At 36.2% G+C, this 18,340-nt stretch overlaps 1 protein-coding gene across 1 annotated transcript in view; it reads right to left on the bottom strand.

Annotated features, from left to right (window-relative positions):
- Positions 1 to 13,422, bottom strand: part of LOC128654676 (P2Y purinoceptor 2) — a 112,464-nt gene extending 99,042 nt beyond the window's left edge. The window contains exon 1 of the mRNA XM_053708718.1: positions 13,216 to 13,422. The gene's annotated coding sequence lies outside the window, so the exon portion shown is untranslated. The remainder of the gene's footprint in view (positions 1 to 13,215) is intronic.
- Between the last annotated feature and the right edge of the window lie 4,918 nt (positions 13,423 to 18,340).

Here is an 18,340-nt window from a genome sequence, read left to right as displayed (position 1 = left end):
GCTCTCTGCAAACTGTGTCAACACGTTTGTGAAAGCAGCACAGCAAATCACAATAATAAATCTTATAACATTAAGGGGCATATTCATGTATATCTGCAAATGTGGTATACATGATACATTGCACTGCATGTGAAATGGGATGCTATATTGGAGAAACAGGCCAAAAACTGTACCTTCGAATGAACTTACACAGACACTCAATCAAAAACCACTATGAAACAAAATACTGCACCCCTGTTGGTCACCATTTCACCCAACCTGACCACTCCATCCAAAACCTCAAAATCAAAATTCTCAGAGGCAACTTCAAAAACACCATGGAAACAAAAACCTTTGAAATGAAAATGATAATGCACTTCAACTTGTTTAATTCTGGACTAAATGTGGACTCTGGATTCTTAACACATTATCAAAAATTTTTGTAATGTACTTTCATTTAGTCAATTGCATTGTATATTCCACATTCTTTGTACATAGGTACACAGGTAAGCCTATGTCCACACTTTTGTCTTTTTTAACTTTTGTATTCCCCCTGTATATACAATTTCACATCTTTATAGATATTGATTCAATGTTGATATATAACTTTATGTCAGTATATGCTCTATGTAAAGCTATATATTTCCCTTGTCTGTTCTCCTACACTGGACACTGTCTGCCTGTTACCTAAGCCCCCCTCATGATTTTTACGACACCTCCGACTCTCCCTGCACTGTCTTCTTAACTATTCTGTGTTTTAAAGGGACAGTTTACTCAAAGATTTTCTCCCCTTTAATTTGTTCCCAATGCACTTTACCTGCTGGAGTGTATTAAATTGTTTACAAGTAGCTCCTTTACCCTTATATTGGCATTTGAAATGGTTGATTTAGCATGTGGTATCCCCACCTATTCTGAAAGTTTGTGGTCGCGCGTACCAGCTATAGATAAGCTTTGTAAACACAGCCAGCAGAAGAAATTACACTCCCAGTGAGATATAGCAGAGATAAGGTAATAAAATGTTGATTTTCCATTGTTCTTTCAAAGTACTGGTGATTGTTTTAAGGACAAATATAAGATAAAGAAGCAGGTATATGTGCACAATGTGATACAGTAATGAGATCTGATTATATCTACAAGCTCAACCCATTTTATTAGGTTGTGGCTTCAAAACACAAAATCAGAGCTTTAATATACACAAATAAACCTTAAAAATCTAATTTTCATATATTTTTTACTCTGCAGTTGGTAAAAAAAGCAATTGTAAACACATTAAGGGAAAAACTATTTTACAGTATACTGTCCCTTTAAGATATAATCTGTAAATTACATTGACTTGGTCAGTATTGCTTTAGACTTGATAAAGGAAGGAACTCTTCTGAAAGCTTGTCAACTTATAAATGTATAGTTAGTCCAATAAAAAAAGTATCATTGCTCAATGCAAAACTCTTGTTATTTTGATATTTAAATCTCTGGACTAACACGGCTACTCCAATCAACGTATATATATATATATATATATATATATATATATATATATATATATACATATATATATATATATATTTCAGAGCATATAGAGGAAATCTCAGACCTTATAAAAATATATATTATCCATATTTTATCCAATTAAAACAGTTACCATTGAGGCCTTTATCAAGACTAATTTACTTTCCCACTAAGACAGAAAAATTAGGAATTGTTTGAAACCAATACTAGTAATTTATTATGCCTTTCTTAAATAGACAATTTTTAAAATATATATTTTTATTATGTATGTGAAAGAGCATGTATGTTAAAAAATATTTTTTGATGAAAAAAAGTTAAGGTGTTAAAACAAAACAAAAAAGTCTACGAGTATATACAGTACCAGGTGCTCACTGGTTTATAGGAGCAAGAAATGGTTTATTTAGCACAAGAACATCCATTTTTAAGAAAACAAAGCACTGTGGTAGAATCTCCTTTTAGATGGAACGGAACATAACGTCTCTGTGATGATTTGTTTAGTGGACCATGCACAGTAACAATCTAGTTAAATTTAATTGTATATCACTGTTTCAGTTTTGGATAGAAGCATTTGCAGAATACATATATCAGATTTTAGTAAAAGCTGCCATTGTTTCAGCAATATCCTTTACCGTACCCAGATCATGGGGCACAATGCTGGCGCAAGAACACAGGGAGTACCTCTACCGATTCCTACCTTTATTTATTTATTTATTCCTTTTCTTTCACCTTATACCTCTCTGCTTGTGATGGTAGAATACAGGACTTATAAAGGCATCGCAGCTCCCGAACAGAACGTGACTAGTCATTGTGCATTTCTTGTATTCTGTGAATATCGAATGCCAGAAATAGCCGCTGTAACATACAAAGATCTGGATTTACACAGATATTTGTAAATTGAACTTTTACAAGAAGAATTTTGTATCTGAAAAATGTCTAATGCCGCATTTTTTGGCCTTTAGGGTTTATAGAATACAACAAATGCACATTTCTACTGCTCATTCAGTAAGTCACATGACCCACCAATCACCCATAGTGTTCTGCTAGGGAGTCACAATGCTTGAAGTACCCAAGCAGAATTTTACCTCTGTATTTAACCTCTTTGTGGGGGTTAAACACATATTGATCTAGTGTCAATAATGGAAAAATTACATATTCTAACAAATTAGATGGTGCAAATTTTGTATTGGAATTTTGCTTTAAGGTTTGGGCTGTAATAAATGTGGGTACATAGCACCCATTTAGAAGTCTACTGTATTAAAGCCTGATGATATAAGGAGAGACAAACCCACTGCAACATTACACTATATGACACAAGAGTTCTGCTGCATTTACACTTTGTGCTATTTATTTTATATACTTTACACTTATGGTTATGTTTTATTGCATTTTCTATTTTCTATTTTCATTTGTGCACCTCTGTGTAATTAGGGTTGTGATTTTACAAATTCTGATTATACTTTAACATTTTCCGTGTAACTTTAACAAACTAGGCTCATACTTTGTCTATTTATGTGTATCTTTTACAAGTTATATTGCACTTTGTATTTCTGCTATTTAAAATAAAACTGAAAAACTTACAGCTTCAGTTGCTCAGAGAGCTTAATTACTTTCTATGGGCCCAATAATCAAACATTCTCTAATTTTGAGATAAATATTAGTGCAGACTTTACAGGATTTGAACTCACTGAATTCTATAAGAAAAGGGGAAGAACCTAGAAGTCCCAGAGAGATGAGAGATGCCATCCAAAGAAAGTAATGAAGCTCTCTGGGATAAAGAATTTCACCAGGGAGATAGAAGTTAACATGAGAACACCTGGGAGTGATATAAAATCTGAGATTGCAACCAATACAAATTAAACTGAATTTTTTTTCACTATAATCTAACTTGTTTTTTATTCTAGTTTAGTATACATGACTTTTCTGTCATTTATAGCCGACAAGATGATTCAGTGAGACCATCTTGTGTAAAATTCTCTCAACATTTCACAAGAATTCTGAGAGAACTTCAGAGATAACCTGGGAACTCCCTTATTCAGTCAAGGGAACTCTCCTGTCCCTCCTACTTTCTGAAGCTGTCAGTTTTCATTTACAATCAAGCAAATACAAAGTGGGATGTAATTTGTAAAAGATACAAAGAAATATACAAAGTATGATACAAAGAAATATACAAAGTATGATCCTAATTTCTTTAAGTAGCCAAAGACTTTCAAAACACAATACAAATTTGTAAAATCACTGCTAGATCTAAATCTAAATGTATTACAAATATAAAAGAGAAGTACCCAATCTGTAGTGTAAAAAATATAAAATACAAAGCTCAAGTGTAAGAAAACTCTCATATCATGCAGTGCTAGGGTTGCCACCTCGGCCATGTTTTCCTGGACACTTATGAGTTATACATGCTGCAGGGTGTGCAGAGAGGAAGATGAATAGTGCTGTTCAGTGTCACTATTTGTGTGCTTTCTAGGGTTGAAATTGATGTTTCTACCTGCACACCCTGCAGCATGTATAACTCATAAGTGTCCAGGAAAACATGACTGAGGTGGCAACCCTATGCAGTCCTGATGTATATTTCACTGGGCTTGTGTTTCACATACAGAAATGCAGAGAACAAACCCTTAGAGAAATATAGCAACATTTGCCTGTCTAGAATCTTGTGAGAGATTACAGTACTGGATGATTCCACCCTTTTTATTTTAGCATTCAGTGAGTTCAGCCCCTGTGAAGTCTGCACTACAATTTCTCTCCAACAAGGAGAATCTTTTATCATCAGGCCCCAAGTGCACTATATAAAGCTTTTTATTGGGTTATTTTAAAAGAACAAAGGCTGTATCATGTGACTTGCAACAAACCTAAAAGTCTAGAAAATTATGAACAAAAATAAAAAATAATCTTCCTCTAAGGCTAAAATAAACATTAAAGAAGGGGAATTAATTTATATATTAAAGGGAAAGTCTAGGCCAAAACAAACTTTCATGATTCAGATAGAGAATGTAATTTTAAAAATTTTCCAATTTACTTTTATCACCAATTTTGCTTTGTTCTCTTGGTATTCTTTGTTGAAAGCTTAACCTAGGAGGTTCATATGCTAATTTCTTAGACCTTGAAGCCCACCTCTTTTCAGATTGCATTTTAAGACTTTTTCACCACTAGAGGGTGTTAGTTCACGTATTTCATATAGATAACACTATGCTCGTGCACATGAAGATATCTGGGAGCAGGCATTGATTGGCTAGACTGCAAGTCTGTCAAAAGAACTGAAAAAAGGAGCAGTTTGCAGAGGCTTAGATACAAGATAATCACAGAGGTTAAAAGTATATTATTTTAACTGTGTTGGTTATGCAAAACTGGGGAATGGGTAATAAAGGGATTATCTATCTTTTAAAACAATAAAAATTCTGGTGTAGACTGTCCCTTTAAGTGAGATTTTTCAGTGACAGTACACCCTGCAAGGTCTTAACAAGTGCAGATTTGTACCCTGTGATGTCATCAAAAGTGGAGATTTGTAACCTGTGATGTCATCACAAGAGCAGATGTGTACACTATAAATTAAATGTCAAACATGGCAGTTCTGGTGATAGGATTTTAGTTAGAAAAAAGTGCATCCTCACAATCACAGATATATTATAGCAATTGAATGCACTGTGACAAACTGGATATTCTGGATTATAACCTTACAAAAGGTGATTTAAATAAACCCCCTCGAACTTCCTATCAGGTGATGTTTTTGGTGATTTCATTCTGCTAATTGCTATAACCGTCAGAAAAGCAGATGAGGTGCATGTTGTGACTAAAGGTAAACAATATGCATTGTTATCTTAGGATGACTTAGGTATAAATTTTGTTTGGTTATATTTATATCTCCTGCTTAATATTCTAATTTAAGACATAATCTAATCTTTTTAGTACTACAAATGTTATGCATAATCTATAGAAGTGTATGCAGAGTTGTCAAATCACACTATGAGACAATGGAACACACTATTTAGGATCTGTTGTCCAGATCCCCTTATGAAATGATAAATAAAACTTTGCTGATATTGTTGTGATCACCCAGGCAACAAATTTAAAAGTACATTCTAATTCAAATATTGCATGTTCTAGATTCTTAAATGAAGAAACTGCATTTTTTTTCTTTGGAATATCCCTTTAAATATATCATGTCTGACAACATTTAAAACACTTGATTCTATCACATTAAAACAAAAGCTGGATTTCATAAAATGTATCCAGTTCTATATACAAAAATACTATATATTCTTAAAACATGTAATAATTTGAAAATGCATAACAGATATTAAAAAGAGCAATAAATCAGTTTATATACATAACTATATCTAGTGACACCTCAATAGCAATATTTTCTTTTTTACAATGAGACTTTGTATTTTTTTCTAAGTGATAACCATGTTACATAAAAAAAAAAAAATCACTATGATTTAAATATAAATGAAAAAAAATAGAACCAATTTGTACATTATTATAGATTTTGTTTCAGTAGGGGCAAATTCTGTGATATCACCAAATAGGTCAATTAACACATATTATAAAATAGTTTTCACATAGGTCTGTGTTTGCAAACATTTTACACAATTTAATGTTAGTAATTTAAAAGCAAACAACAAACCTGTAAATATTTATTTTATCTAATTGAGAGATCATTTGCTGAATCACAAATCAAATATCACTTACTGATCATTCTCAGTGTTATTAAAGAAATGTGTGGACACTCAAATATAGAAGGTGAGGGGGTAATTGGCTTTTTAATTTGCTCTGGGTTTTAGGAAAAGCTGATCAAATTTCTAAACTGACAATACATCAACATGATGCCTGTGGACAATGTAAGTACCTTTTTCTTACCTGGAATATTAAGTAATAAAAATTCCAATACTAATATTAGTGCCAGATATTTTAAATTGACAGCACCCTTTAATCAGTAAGTTCAAAATAACTGCAGGAAACCATTTATAAAATGCTAGCCACATATCAAGTCAGGGGCAGGTAAACTGACTATAGTTACATAAAAAAATAACGCACGCTGCAATATAAATTTTAGATTTTTTTTTATGATTTTAATTTCCTGAGGTTCTGATTTTATTGTTGATATATAACAAAAGTAAAGGGGTTGTATCCCTAGTCTGTATTTATTTATAATGCAATAAAACATACACAGCAGGTTCGCAAATCAACAGCTTCAGTTAATTAAAAAAAAAAAAATCAAGGTCTTTTCATTTTGAATACAGATTTGTTCTGAGTAAAAATTTAGCAAAAAATCTAAAATGCAACTTACTTGCAGGCAAAAAGGGACAGTGCACTGTAAAATGTGTTTTCTTATAATGCGTTTCCAGTGACTTGTTATACCTGTTGCAGATTGCTAAAAGGACGTTAAAGATAAGTCAAAATTAAACTTTCATGATTCAGATAAGGCATCTAATTTTAAACAACTTTCCAATTGACTTTTATCCTCAAATTTGCTTTGATCTCTTGGTATTCTTTGTTGAAAGCTAAACCTAGGTAGGCTCATATGTTAATTTCTAATACCTTGAATGCCACCTCTCATCTCAGTGCATTTTATTAGCTTTTCAACTAGACAGCACTAGTTCAAGTGCGCCATATAAATAACATTGTGCTCACTCCCTGCGAGTTATGCAAGGACCAGCACTGATTGGCTGAAATGCAAGTTTGTAAATAGCATTGATATAAGGGGGCAGTCTGCAGAGACTTAGATACAGTAATCACAGAGGTTAAAAGTGTATTCATATAACTGTGTTGGTTATTAAAAACTGGGTAATGGGTAATAAAGGGATTATCTATCTTTTAAAACATGTTTTCAAGTAGACTGTCCCTTTAAATCTTGTCCCACTTGCTTTTTTGGCCTCTGTATGGAGAGCTGTCAAGCACAATGCTTTATACAAAAAGGAAGAGTTATTAAATTCCCCTTTTATTGTATGTGAACAAAAATGCATTTTTTTATTGTTTCTCTTACTGTACACACAAAGGCCAATACCTAAAGAGACATTTAACCCCCTCTTGCTTGTGTGTGTGTATGTGCTTGTGTGTGTGTATGTGCTTTTGTGTGTGTGTATATGTGCTTTTGTGTGTGGGTGGGTGTAAATGTGCTTGTGCTTTTGTGTGTGTGTATAAATGTGCTTGTGCTTTTGTGTGTGGGTGTATATGTGCTTTTGTTCCATGATTCCTACCAAGGTAAAAAAAAAGCAAAATCTGTAACCTACATTTTCAAAATGCTGCAAATTGCCTAAACCAGCTATTTGATTTGCAGGTCACAGAATTAGATTTTTGGCCTCTAGGGCATGTAATGCTCTTTTAAGTACTAAAATATGTCATTAAGGGTAGGGGTCTGAATGGGCCAAATCAGGTATTTCAATGTGTGTGTGTGTGCGTGTATATGTGCTTTTGTGTGTGTATATATGTGCTTTTGTGTATATGTGCTTTTGTGTGTGTGTACATGTGCTTTTGTGTGTGTGTGTGTGTATATGTGCTTGTGTGTGTGTGTGTGGGTGTATATGTGCTTTTGTTCCATGATTCCTACCAAGGTAAAAAAAAAAGCAAAATCTGTAACCTACATTATCAAAATGCTGCAAATTGCCTAAACCAGCTATTTGATTTGCAGGTACTAAAATATGTCATTAAGGGTAGGGGTCTGAATGGGCCAAATCGGGTATTTCAATTGAAAGAATAAATGTAAAGGATCATTTTGTAATACATTTATTATTCTGCAGCTGGTGTAACAAGACCCTGCAAACACATTAAGGGGAACAAAATTTACATTGCACCTTTTAAGTTCATCATTATTAATTAAATAGGTTGTATCAGTTTAGGGTGAATTATGTACAAAAGGATTCTTCCATGGGAAGAAGAGTTGGTTTCCTTTTATGCAATACAAACCAATGAGCGAGTGTAATTATATATATATATATATATATATATATATAATCGTATTGCAGAGTTAGATTTATTTAAAAAAATTCATACTTCAAAAAGAGAAGCTTTCAAAAAAATGTTGAAACTGTATTTCTAATTTAAATGTGAAATAGAAGCGTATTAAACTGAACTTAATACAGCAGTATCATCTGTGTATTTTTTACTGATGCTCATTAGCTGATAGAGAAAACTCCTACAGCCATGCTGAATTGTGTAGGGAAAGAGAACACACATTTACTGAGTGACACATTATTTTACACTTAAATAGTATTACAGAATTAATAAACAAATAATTTTATAGAGTGCCTGGTAACCTTATCAACTGAGCCTGTTTCATTTTAAGAGGGGAGAATGAATGTTGTAAAATTCATATTATTGAGCTGCACTCAGGCTAAAGAGAGCTTTATTTTATAAAAAATTATATTTAACTGTGAGAGATGCTTAACTCCTTGACTACCATAGAAGGGTGAAATGTACTGCTTCGCAATGCCCAGTGGTGCAAAGATGTTATGTTTCAAAATCTGGTTAAAACATTCATGCAAACTGCTTTCAAGGTAACACTATTCATTGTAAGAGTATTGCAAATGTCTGTTTAAAATATGTTTTATAAGTTTTTAAAACTATCAATTTCCTACCAAGATTTGCAGGAATAAATCTCTTGAAATCTCTCTTGAGTAAGTTTACTTGGACTCCTTTGATTTTCCCAAAGTCTATATATATATATATATATATATATATATATATATATATATATATATATATATATATATATATATATATTTGGGGCAGGGGAGGTTTAGAGAGCTGAGGATCAAGGAGGTTGGGGGGTAAGGGGGGACCCTACACTGCAGAGAAAATAAATAAATATATATATTTATTTATTTATTTTCTCCGTCTGTCAGTACTAGGGTTGCCACCCGTCCCTTAAAATACAGAACACTTATAAGTTATACATGCTGCAGGGTGTGCAGGGAGGAACATAAATAGTGCTGTCCAGAAACACAATACATGTTCCTCCCTGTACACCCTGCAGCATGTGTAACTCATAAGTATCCAAGAAAACGTGGCTGAGGTGGCAACCCTAGTCAGTACCTAAGATGGGGGTAAGGGAGGGCATGGAGCTGTTTGGGAGGGATCAGGGGTTGGTATTAGTGTCAGATGGGAGGGTAATCTCCACACTAAAGCTAAAATTAACCTTTTAAGCTACCTAATTAACCCTTTCACTGCCGGGAATAATAGAAGTGTGGTGTGCAGCTGCAATTAGCTGCCTTTTAATTACCAAAAAGCAAAGGCATATATGTCTGCTATTTCTGAACAAAAGGGATCCCAGAGAAACTTTTTCAACCATTTGCGCCATGATTGTAAAAGCAGTATGTAAATTTCAGTGAGAAACCCAAAGTTTGTGAAAAAATTAACATTTTTTTTCCATTTGATAACATTTGACAGGGGAAATTGTGGCATGAAATATACCAAAATGGGCCTAGATCAATAACTTGGATAAAAAATATATATATTTTTGACAGGTAAATAAAAAAAACAAGGCTATATTGCTGTTTAATTTGAGTGATAGCAAAAATGCTAAAAATTCTCCGGTATTCTGGGCAAGTTCTTCTCTGAAAGTCCAGGTAGTGAAGGAGATAAAATTCTGAATTAGTACCCCTGTATGTGTGCACCTGCACCCTGTCTGACTGCTCTGTCTGCAAAGCAGTACTCACAGTGTAAGGAAAGTGTTGGATTTACAAATATGGTGGCACCATCTTTGTAAAGAAAGTGCATATCATATATATATATATATATATATATATATATATATATATATATATATATATATATATATATATATATATACAAACATACTGTACATAGCTAAGTTTACATTATGTATATTTACACATTTTTAAGAATTAGTTTTTGGAATTTACTAACTGAATGACAGAACTGAGAGAATACTTCCAAATGACAGATGAAGGGTGAGTGCCAAATTTTGAGCTGGAAACAGAGGCAGAAAGTGGGAAAAAAAACGAATAATGTTTAAAAGGACCACAAGACTTCCAAGTTACCTCCCCAGTTAGGAATTATTCAAAATTACTTATGATCATGGACAGACATTGGAGTCATAAATTAAGTTTATAAGCTCTCAATATGGATGTGAGCTAACCACAACTGATGTTACTGGCAATTACTATAATACTGGTGGGATATGGCTGATCTGCTGGATGGCAATTACTGGAATTCAGGTGGAATGGCTTTGTGCACAGGTAAATTATTAGAATGAAAAATATTTAATCAATTTAAAAAAAGAAGAGGGAGGGGAATAAGAAAACAATGATGTAAGTCGTCCATCTGAAGGAATTAGGAAAACTACTACAAAGAGACATATAAAGGGAAGGAAATAAATTAAATATGAGAAAAAAATGTTTTAAGATAGATAGATAGATAGATAGATAGATAGATATAATAGACCACCAATATCTTCTCATGGACCACTGGTTGGGGACCGCTGCTTTAGATGAAAATCCATTTGACTATTTACCACCTAGCAAACCTAAAGGCACATTAAACACTAAATACATTTTATAAGCATAGTATTGAGTTTACTTTCCCACCTCCCTCTAGTCTTGGGTGCTGCCATGTTGAAATCTATGTTTTTGTTTGTTTTGTTTTTTATAATGATGTTTCTGCTTGAACTGTTTTGTAACGTATGGACGTATGCCCTTGCCCATTAACAGATATGAGATTTGTCCTTATCTGCCATAAAAAGGACAGTAAAGACTAAATAAAATTCATGATTTAGAAAGAGAATGCCATTTTAAACAACTTTCCAATTGACTTCTGCTTTGTTCTTTTGGTATCATTTGCTGAAGAGTAATCCTAGGTAGGAGCTGAGTGTGCATGTGTCTTTTAGCCTTCTATGGCAGTAATATCTGTAACAATTTTATAACATCCCTATAAACATTGTTGCAAACATGCTGCTTTGGAGTGCTAAATACACATGCATACTTCTAGACACATCTACTCTAACAAATGATTGCCAAAGAACTAGGCAAAATTGATAATAGAAGTAAATTTGAAAGCTTCTTGAAATTGCATGTTCTCAAGGGTGATCAACTTGGCATGCCAGAGGTTTTGGAAATACATATCCCATGGTGCTCACTGTCACTGGTCAGACACTTTTTAACCTGATCAAGCATCATGGGAAATGTAGTTTTAAAGCCTCTGTGCCAAAGTTGATCACCCCATAAGTTTAATTTTTACTTTACTTTACCCTTTTATACAATCTATCCCTTGGCAGTTTCAATATTTTTTTACACAGTAAAGGGATAGGTTAAAAATTTAAAATGTGCATTTCAGTTTTGAATAGTGATTTTTTTTTTTTTCTTTTTACAACATACTTCCAATAGAAAAAATGCATCTAGTTAAAGTTATTTTTATCAGAGGCATACGCACATGTGCTGTGAGAGCCGAATTTACCATATTTAAACCCCAGAGTCAGCAGTGGCTTGTATGATGCATATTGTTGTCACACACTGCCAGAAGGTGTGGTGTTTAATAGTGCACAAGTTACTAACACCATGTGTACTGTGTCTGCTACTTAAAATCAGTAATACCTTTTTACTAGAAACATTTTTTGCTTATGGAAATATAAACCCATTCAATTTTAATTTTGACCTCTCTATCCCTTTTAGCATTTTTAAATCTGTGTGTAAAAAAAAAAAAAAAAAAAAAGTTCTGTTTTAAATCTTTTTTTTATATGCATGATAGAACGTCTTTGAGTTTAATGTGCCCTTTAGTACTGTAAAAATATTTTCATGCGTCTGTCTTATTTTAACCCTTTAGCTGCCAGAGAGTTGTGACAGGTTAAATCCATCCTTGCATCAGTTCATAGTCTTGGATAATGAACATAAACAGAAGCGCCACTGTTGAGAGATTGAGAAGCATATGTGCTCCCTTTAATGAGAAACTGTAATTCTGAATTCAGAACATCACTTAGTTTTGTGCTCAAATTCAATTGCACAACTCTATAGCTGTGTGGGAACAGAAAAAATCGTAAGAAGTGGTTAGTTTGAAATTAGAGATCAAACTAAGTCCTGTAGTTTTTGTAGAAGCTGAAAGGTGTCTTCATTTTTTATCGTCTTCTCATCGTAATTCTTAAGCTGATGTTGTACACTGTACACCATCTCAATGCTTCATTTATATTATGTGAAATGTACTGTACATACATTTTGTCTCACCTTGAATTTATTCCTAATGATTTGTACCTACTTGAGTATATATATTTTTTTTTAGTTATTTTGTCAGTAAAAAATAGTTGCTTTTGTTTGTAGAAACTTCTACCTATACAGTAAAATATGAACACTGAATTATTCTCTAAGACAATATATGAAAACAAGAAGCAACAGCAGAAATCAACTTTATAGTGTTTTGGAATATAATAAATTCTTATCAGCTACTTGCCTGAGTGAGTACATTGTCACTTTTTTCCAATGACTTGTCATAGCAGTTGCATAGCTTTAAATATATTGGAAATTGCAACTAGCAATTTTCTAGCGACCTAAAACTAAAATGTAATCACCTAAGTATTGGCTTTTGTAATAGAGAGAGGGGATAAGGATTTTATAGAGAGATCATTTTATCATATAGTTAATAACTTGCAGTTAGTATAACAAGTCACTGGAAACAAATTTAAAGGGATACAGTTTTACAGTACAATGCCCTTTTATTCTACTGGGAGATAAACTACTTGACTTAAATTCCCACAGCCACAAATGTTAGTAAAAAATGACTTACCTTCCATACTGATGCTGCTCTGAAGTAGAATCAAGCTCACGAAGCAACAGCTCTGCATTGTTTAAATTTTTGTTCAAGTCTGGGAAGTTGATGATAAACCCTTAATTATATTTAATCACCAGTGTGCGCCACCTACTTTCTATATAAAGTTCACGTTTGGGTAGAGAAGTGTGTGAGCTCGGCTCTTGCTAGAATAAGTTTGTGTTGTGCAAGAACTAAACGCTGAGTGACTTCATCTAAAGGAACAAGGGTCACTTAGAGTTTGGTGGAACGGGGCCCACAGACACATTAGGCAGTGCCAAGGGACAGTGCTGCCAGTATCTATCTATGAACAGTGACACAAAGCAGCAGTTGTTCCTTTGTAAATATTCAATCATAGACCTTTGGGATTTTAATTTTACAAAGAAAACTAAAAAGCTACATAGCTAGGGAAGTAACAGAGAAACATTATATAGGAGTTGGAAAAGAGATGCATTTAAAAAATGACAAGATCACTTGATAAACACACAAATGAGTGTGTGTGTGTGTATGTGTGTGTATGTATATATATATAATATATCACTGACAAGCAGTGATATAAGCTTTGAAACAAGTAAAGCGCAACTCCAATGGATCACAGAAAAATGGCTAGGATTAAAATATATAATATAATATAAAATAAAAAGTAGGCGAATAAATAGATAAATGGATAAATAATATATAAAATCCAATAAATAAAAAATTAAATAATTGGGTAGGCACACCCAGAGATGTATAAAATACATTGAAGAGCACAAGAAAAAGTACATAAATATACACACACAAACATGTGCTAACAAATTTGGAAAAAAAAGCCCCTTGTAGGAAACTTAGTGATAGTATGTTCCCATATGAGCAGCTAAGCACTAGAAAACCACAAAGGCAGAATATCCTTTTCCAGATATTCCTAATCAAAAACAATAACAAAACAAGTGGAAACTGTGAAAAGCGCTATATATGGTGACACACGAACACAAAGGGAGAGGCAATAATGTTAAAATCTATTAATATATGTGAGAAAATAGATCAAAAGTCTGATAAACATGAATTTATGCAATGCAAAGCATAGCACCAAAATTACATACCATATATGTGAATAAATAAATACACACAACAATAGCAGCAATAAATGGTGAGACACTAGTACATTAACAGCAATAGAGGGTGAGACACTAGTACACAAGATGTACTATAATATATAAACTGTTAATAGGATTAAAGTGGAAAGTCCAGGTATGTAATAGAATAGAGACCAATCCAATAGAGAGTGTGTATTATTAATAATATAGGCAATGGGAATGTGAGACGAAGTAAGAATCCCAAGTGTTCACATCTATCTGAAGAGTGAGATGGTTCCACACAAACCCCTTACGGTATATACTCACAGGATCAACCCTCAATCTAAATGAGGTAAGGATAAGGTGAGATCGGATTGAAGATCACACCCCTACGTCACGACTGGAGCTGTCTGGATATGCCCCCTTGAAAGAACTCACAATGAACCAGTCTCTGGCAATAGGACTCGCGATGAACCAGTCTTGGGCAATATATGAGAGTGGAAAACAAACCAGATACGATAATAGTGCAACACAGTTTAACACGGTTTATTGAGCTACAAGTGAATATACACTGTGTAAAATTAGCAGAAATTTACACTCACATAGAAACCCTCAATGTAATGAGGTAACAAAAAAGCCAGTAATAGTAATAATCACAATACACATGAAGCTGTCCTACACAACAAAGTGAAGGAGTAGTCTGCGGTTAAGATATAGGTAGTGCACTGCAGAATAAACACCTGACGCGTTTCAAAGGTTTCAAAAATAGTACCTTCTTCATCAAAGGCTGTATATATGTATGTGTGTGTGTGTGTGTATATATATATAAATATAATGTGCTGGTTTAACATCTGCGAAGCCCTTAGGCAACTTTTTTCAGGAGCACCTCAACCATACCACCCTCTTTAAAGTCTACACATCCTTCAAATGTACACAAAATAATTTTCTGTTCATGGATAGAATGTAAAACATTTTAAAGCCACAAACCCTCAGCCTTGAATGCTAACTGGAATTATCTGCGTTCTGCAAAGTATTTCGCTTTTTGTTGTTTTATTCAGCAGAAAAATCTGGTAATATAATGCTGATAAAGACAGGCAGCATGTTACAGCCAGTTTGATTCTATATGCTTTCTGAGGTCAATGGTTTGCAGCAACATTCAGTATATTGTTTTTGTTCTTTTTTAAGTGTTAGAATAAACTGTCTTTGCTGCCCAGGCCCCCCTAAGCAGCTGCCTAATTTGCCTATTGGGACATGTAGTCCTGTAATATATCTGCCTTGTACATCTTTTGCTTTTATTCTCTCATTCTACCTAGCACACCTTCTGTAATATTCCCCTCCTACATTTTCTGTATGTCTGGTCTCTTATTGTCTCTTATTCAGATCAGTATGTATTTACCAATCCACCTGAATAATCTGGAATATATATATATATATATATATATATATATATATATATATATATATAATTTGCTGTATACATCAGATATACCTAGTCCAATGACGCTGGGAATGTGGCCGTTTATATAATCCTTTATACATAAAATTAAATCATTCTTTAATGACACGTCATTCTACTATTGGCTTGCTAAGGTTTGGTTAAAGTATGCTGCTGCAGAAAAGCTCCACCAAAGGGTCCTTCCTATACCTGGAACATGCCCCTATGTAGCGGAGAAAAGTGATTATAGTGGAGCCCACCGAAATAACTAGACAGACTAGAATTCAAGTGAACCAAAAGAACTGCTTTATTAGAAAACGCACTCTGCTTACATACACACAAAAAGGGTCTTATCTGACTCCCAGATCTCCCTCCATTCCTGCCCCTCCAGACAGTCCGGAGGCTCCATAGGAGCCACAGTCCCATAGAGTCCCCACAGTACTTAGGTCATGGTTTTGGGGTGATCCTGGGGGAGTGCCATTGGAAAGCCCTCGGTCCCCAGATGCCACAGTCCAAAAAACGGCAGGATCTGCTACTGGGGACCGGAGTTACAGCCTGGTAACGATATGGAGGTTGGGGTGTACAAAACCCTTGTTTCCCAAGGGAGCTCCCTTCCGGCAATTACCCCACCTCTGGTCCTCCCTAGGGGATACCAATCTTCAAAAGAGCAGAGCTCTGGGGCAAAGGGCCGCTGGAGTGACCTGGGGTAAAGGTTAGCGGGTGTCCTGGGTGATGTGGCAGACCGGCAGTTCCAGGAGCCCGGCCAGCCAGAGAGGGGTTAGCCGGGTGTCCGGGGTGATGCGGTCGACTGGCAGTTCCAGGAGCCTGGCCAGCTGAGAAGGGTTTTCCTGGTGAGAGATGAGCTCTTTTCTGACAAAAAACGAACCGCAGAACAGGCAATAGGAAGAGTTTGGGAGATCGCGTAAACTCTCCAAAGTCCAAATCCGGTGAGAAATGTGAGGGGTTAGGTAGTAGGGGGTGGAGGTTTAACCTTAGCAGTCTGGTATCCATGACAGCTCCACCCCTTGCAGTCTGGCAGACCCGGCTAGATCCACACACGGGTCGGCCTGGGGCTGTCCGGGGAGCTATTCTAATTCAGTTTGCCGTGAAAGTCCGTCAGCATTTCCATTGCTTTTTCCTGGCCTGTATTGGTTGGTAAAGTTAAAGGGCTGCGACACTAAACTCCACCACAGCAGACGTCCATTGTCTCCAACAACTCGGTTGAGCCAAACCAGGGGGTTGTGGTCCTTGAGGACGGCGAAGGCCCGTCTGTACAGGTATGGCTAAAGTTTTTTTCTTTCATCAGGGCCAGGCACTCTATCCGCCGCATAGCCTACTTCTCTGGGCAACAGCTTCCTGCTGATATAGGCTACGGGGTGGTCTTGCCCCTTATCATCCACCTGGGTCAGTACTGCTCCAAACCCGAACATGGAAGCATCTGTGTGGACACAAAAACGTTTGGTTAGGTTAGGAGCGGCCAGGACAGGGGCAGAAATCAAGGCTGTCTTAAGGCTTTGGAAGGCGGCCTGTCGGGGCAACAGTTTTCGGGTTAGGTCAGTCAAGGGTTTGGCCAGGGCACTGTAGTTGGGGACAAATTTGCGGTAGTACCCTGCAGTCCCTAGGAAAGCTAAGACTTGGGTCTTGGTCTTGGGGGTTGGCCAGTTCGCGACTGCCTCAATCTTGGCCGGTTCCGGCCATTGCTTCCCGCAGCCTACTCAGTGTCCAAGGTACTGGATCTCCGAGCACCCTATTGTACATTTACCGGGCTTCAGGGTCAGACCGGCGGCCCTGATGCGGTCTAGAAAGACGCCTAGGTGGATCAGATGGTCCTCCCAGGTGTCGCTGTAGATCGCAATATCATCCAGGTAGGCGCAGGCATAATCCTGGAGGCCATCTAGGAGGTGATCTACCATCCTCTGGAAGGTTGCCGGAGCATTCTTCATCCCAAATGGCATGACCTTAAACTGGTATAGGCCAAATGGGGTGATGAATGCCGACTTTGGGGTGGACTTTGGGTCCAAGGGAATCTGCCAGTATCCCTTGCAGAGATCTAGGGTAGTCTGCATAGTCCCGAGCCTCTTGTCAAGCTGTATGTCCTGTATGCCAGGGTGCATCCTATCTCACCCTGGGAGCTCCAGCATGGGAATACTCAGAGTCCTCCATAGCCGGAGGGCAGATGGCGGCTGCATCCCCGGCCCTCTCCTGGTATGCCTTCAGCATGTTCACATGAAAGGTCTGCAGACTCGGTCATCTGAGTAGTTGGCTACCAGATAGGTCATGTCATTCAGCTGCCCTGCCAGGAGGTCTGTATCTTGTCTGTTTCTACAGGCTTCAAGGCCAGGACATTCTGCCCTACTGCCAGGGTCCGGTAACGTGCATTCCAGTCGTACCACCATTTCTGTCTACCTTGAGCGACCTGGAGGTTCTCTCGGCGAGGTCCTGCAGTCGGTCCCTGAATTCTAGAATGTACCCCACAACGGAGTGTCCGTCCTGCCCCGCGGATTCTTCCCAGTGGGCTCTCAATAGGTTTAGGGGTCCCCTTACTTTCCGGTCATACACTAATTCAAAGGGGGAGAACCCAGTGGATTCCTTGGGCACCTCTCGGTATGCGAAC

Source organism: Bombina bombina, chromosome 3 (genome assembly GCF_027579735.1).
Source record: "Bombina bombina isolate aBomBom1 chromosome 3, aBomBom1.pri, whole genome shotgun sequence".
Lineage (NCBI taxonomy): Eukaryota > Metazoa > Chordata > Amphibia > Anura > Bombinatoridae > Bombina > Bombina bombina.
Note: the sequence above shows the minus strand (reverse complement) of the source record. Positions and strands in the feature narration are given on the sequence as shown.